The sequence below is a fragment of the Ornithorhynchus anatinus genome, chromosome X5, assembly GCF_004115215.2.
Source record: "Ornithorhynchus anatinus isolate Pmale09 chromosome X5, mOrnAna1.pri.v4, whole genome shotgun sequence".
NCBI lineage: Eukaryota > Metazoa > Chordata > Mammalia > Monotremata > Ornithorhynchidae > Ornithorhynchus > Ornithorhynchus anatinus.
In genome coordinates this window covers 15,904,663-15,909,303 of record NC_041753.1, presented here as the reverse complement: position 1 = coordinate 15,909,303, position 4,641 = coordinate 15,904,663, and the positions used below count along the sequence as shown (strand labels likewise).

Below are 4,641 nucleotides of genomic sequence, written 5' to 3'. Positions count from 1 at the left end.
CCTACTACGCCTGCGCGAACACTCGGCACTAACTACAGCCCCCCGGGGAGTTGGCGCGCTGGAAGGTGCGAGAAGGGGTGGGGCGGCGAGGCGGGCGACGATACGGTGCATCCCTTTGATGATAATCACGATGATGGTCATGGTGGTATTTGTTAAGCCCTTACTATGTGCCAAGCACTGGGCACTGTTTTAATAATAACAGTATTTGTTAAGCGCACTGTACTAAACGCCAAGCACTGTACTAAACGCTGGGGTGGATTGCCAACACTCTCCCACCACACACACACACACACACTTTTAAAAAGGGCTTAGAACAGAGTCAGCGCTTAACAGATACCATAATCATTATTTAAACGGGTTTGTTTGGGGTTTGTGTGGGTTTGGGTTTTTTTTTTTTTTTTGCAAAAATACTATCTTAACACGGTTATTGCGCACAAACTTTTTCAGCAAGCAAGAGTAGCAAGAACAATCCCAGCAATAATCACAAAATAAGGAATCATCAAAAATAAAATCTTTGGGAACCGCTAGTGTTTGTGCTTCTGTGGAAATGAAGCTTTTTGGTCCTCAAGAACTCAGGATATATAAGAAATTCATGCAGCTCTCTATAAGCTCTGCTTCCAGGCTGTTTCTTCTTTTCCCCCCTGCAACCGTCATCAGAGAAAACAGGTACGAGCATAAGTAGGAGCTGCATTTCTTCCTGGTTTTGAGATTTCCCTGGACTTAGCTGAAAAATTTCAGGTACCCCTGTCACTGCTCAGGCAATCTTTCAACTCAAGCGAAGGATAAGACACGTTCCCAATGCCATGTTCTTGGTACATGGCCTCCAAGTCTCCCTATTTTAATATTGCATGCCAGAATACCGCTGCAAAATTCTTTAAAATCTACAGCCCTTGCAGGGACTATTTTGGACACTTTGTCGTAAAAGCTGTTTGGAGAAAAGTCAAATCGGTCCACCGATCAGTATTTATCGAGCACCCACTACCGTGTGCAGAGCGCTTTACTAAGTGCTTGGGAGAATATGATAAATTTCAAAGACGCTGTTCCCTGCCTTCGAAGTGTTTACAGATTTAGATGGGGAGACAGGCATAAAATAAATTAGAGGCTTTGATGTTTTGGGCAGGGTAACTCGTTATGTTATGAAAAATGAGACAAACCATTATCTGCCATAATCCCATTTTGAGCATTTTTTTCCATTTGGGGAACACTCTTGTGCTTCCCTTAAGTAACACATCGTCAGCTGAACATGCAGAAAATTTATCCGGGCTGAGATCGAAGGTGCTGAGTTTGGATGGCATTTCTGATGTGATTGCTTTTGAAGATTCCTGGCAATCACTTGAAAAATCCAAAGGAGAATGCTGGATGATGCCTCAAAATTAAAATATATCAGAACTAAAGGAAAATACTGCATTGCTCTCTTGCTTGCAGAATTGATTGCCAAAAGAAAAAAATCCTTTTATGAAATACAAATACTTCTGTCAAGAATATGGCACTAAAACATTTTTTGCTCAAAGCTTTTGCCTTTCATGACAAAATGCCCACATGGGGGGGATTTCTTTATCAATTTTTATATTTAAGTAAATTCTTCTGTGAGACTGGGTAAGCTTCTTAGCATGACATACTTTGCAGAATTCAGCAGCAGGCAGTTTACTGTTTTGTGGCCATGCAAACCATTTGTTAAAAAGGCACCTCAAAGATTGTACTCGCTCCACACCAACCATTAAACTTGTGCTTTTCTAACACAACATGCAAACTCAGATCTCCTGTCCTTGGATTACTGATATTCATATCACATCACCACAAGCTGCAGGTTGCATGCTGCTCCTCTTTTCTGCTTTTTGTTATAAAAACATTTTCTTTTGACCCTTCAGAATTTAACAAAATCTTTTCCTTTGGCATTTTGAATTAGACTGTGAATTTAAAATTGACAGAGACCACAGGTAAGATGTTAATTGCTGCTCAAGCACTAGACTTAATGTGAGAATATAAGGGCAAAATTCTTTGCACGAATTAACAGAATTGCTAGATTAAATGATTTTGAGATTAAAAAATGGCATTTGTATTAACCACTGATGACAAAGACACAGTGCTCAATAGTGGTTCTCAGAGGCTAGATGTTGAAAAATAAAATAAAATTGAGAAGCAGCGTAGCCTAGTGTGCATTCATTCATTAAATCGTATTATTTATTGAGCGCTTACTGTGTGCAGACCACTGTACTAAGTGCTTGGTAGAGTACAATATGACAATAAACAGACACATTCCCTGCCGGGAGATAGAGCATGGGCTTGCGAGTCAGAATGTCCTGGGTTCTAATGCCAACTCTGCCACTTGTCTGCTGTGTGACCTTGGGCAAGTCACTTCACTTCTCTGTGCCTCAGTTACTATGAGCCCTCTGTGGGATGAGCCCTATCTACGGAAGGTAGAGCGGTACAGTGGAAGAGCTGTGGCCCTGGCAGTTGGAGGTCCAGGTTCTATTCCTGGCTCTGCCACTTGTCCACTCTGTGGCCTTGGGCAAGCCACTTAACCACTCCATGCCTCAGTTTCCCCAGCTGTATAGGTATTATGGGGATAATAATACCTGAACCCTACCTTTCAGGCCCCTCTCAGGGTCGCACCTGAAGAGTTTTCAGTACTCTACCAGTCTCGACTATGGGAGGAAGAGTCAAGCAGAGGCATAGCCATTCCATTCCTAGCTTGGGCCGTGACTAGCGAGTGGAAGGCGATCTGCAACAAGTCAAAACTCACCTGTACTGGGCAGCGACGGGATGGGAGAGAGCCGAGGGCGAAGAGTCAGGTTGAGAGAGCCGAGGGCGGAGAGTCAGTTTACTGCCTGGAACCGCTTTCCTATTTTGACCAAAACTCTATGGATACATTACCGGAATGATTGCAGATGGAGGTGAGGTGTTCTGGGAGAGGTGCGTCCATGGCGTCGCTATGGGTCGGACATGACTCGACAGCATAAGACAGCAACAACATTAATGAGAACAATAATTGGGATATTTGTTAAGTTCTTACTATGCGCCAAGCACTGTACTAAACACTGGGGTAGATACGAGATAATGAAGGGGAGAGCGGATTTGAGGCAACAGGGGGAATATGCAAGTATCAGTCACTGCCAGGGCATCCACTCTGTCCCTGTTGCTCCTAACACTCACTTGAGAGGCTTGTTAGTGGTGTCCTGAAGGGGAGTGTATGTGAGGAGAGAAATACTTGTACCAGAGCATCAGGATGCCCCTCCTCAATTTGCCCCAGTCCTTCCCTAGAGCAACCTATGCCACCATCCAGCTGCAAAAGTAATAGGAAAACTATGCTGTAAGGGAGCCAGACTGGTACAAATAAAGGCAATATTTTTTTAAATGGTATTTAATAATGTTGGTATTTGTTAAGCACTTACTATGTGCAGAGCACTGTTCTAAGCACTGGGGTAGATACAGGGTTGTCCCATATGAGGCTCACAGTCTTAATCCCTATTTTACAGATGAGGTAACTGAGGCACAGAGAAGTTAAGTGACTTGCCCACAGTCACACAGCTGCCAAATGGCAGAGCTGGGATTTGAACCCATTACCTCTGACTCCCAAACCCGTGCTCTTTCCACCTAGCCACACTGCTTCCCTATTTGTTAGGCACTTATTATGTGCCGGGCACTGACTGAACTAAGTGCTGGGGTAGATACAAGGTAATCAAGTTGGACACAGTCCATGTCCCACATAGGGTTCACAATCTTAATCCCCAATTTACAGATGAGATTAATTGAGTCACAGAGAAGTTAAGTAACTTGCCCAAGGTCATGCAGTGCACAAGTGGCAGAGCTGGGATTAGAACTCAGTTTCTTCTGACTCCCAGGCCTGTGCTCTATCCACTAGGCCACGGTGCTTCCAAATTCATTGACTATGAATACGCAGTTCTGCCTTTCTCAGAATAATCCCTACACTTAAACTAAGGAGATCTGGTCTCTATGTGGCAAGTCACTTAAATACGAATGTTAAAAGAGTTAGCCACAAGATGGTGCTGTACGAATTGATATAGTCATCTTCTGAATTCCTTCTGGAAGAACATTTGGGTAGACAGTTCTGGGCAGTCTTGTAATACACTGTCGAGTCATCTCCAACCCATAGCGACTCCATGGATGCATCGCTCCCAGAATGCCCCATCTCTATCTGCACTCGTTCTGATAGTGTATCAATAGAGTATTCTTGGTAAAAATACTGAACTGGTTTATCACTGCCTTCTTCAGCACAGTGAATTTGAGTCCCTGACGTCAACTCTCTCCCATGCCGTTGCTGCCCAGCACAGGGGAGTTTTGACTTGTAGCAGATTGCCTTCCACTCGCTAGCCACTGCCCAAGCTAGGAATGGAATGGGTAGGCCTCTGCTTGACTCTCCCTCCCGTAGCCAAGACTGGCAGAGTACTGGAAACTCTCCAGGTGCGATCCTGAGAGGGCCCAGGCATTCCAGGACTACGGATAGAACTGATTGACTATGGGGATAGAATGATAACATTGGGCATATTCCAGATCAGGTAGAATCAATCAATAGCATTTAATAAGTGTTTACTGATGCAGGGCACTGTACTAAGCAGCTCGTTTGGGGCAGGGAATGTGTCTATTATATTATATTCTCCCAAGCACTTAGTACAGTGCTCT

General features: G+C 44.1%; 2 non-coding genes across 2 annotated transcripts; one reads left to right on the top strand and one right to left on the bottom strand.

Moving 5' to 3' along the window:
- The first annotated feature begins 2,595 nt into the window (after window positions 1–2,595).
- On the top strand, window positions 2,596–2,733 carry LOC114808412. Its single transcript, XR_003756260.1, has one exon. It is a non-coding gene; the product is annotated as a small nucleolar RNA SNORA7 (small nucleolar RNA).
- Window positions 2,734–4,302: 1,569 nt separating this feature from the next.
- On the bottom strand, window positions 4,303–4,440 carry LOC114808486. The gene has a single exon (XR_003756334.1). It is a non-coding gene; the product is annotated as a small nucleolar RNA SNORA7 (small nucleolar RNA).
- Window positions 4,441–4,641: the final 201 nt, after the last annotated feature.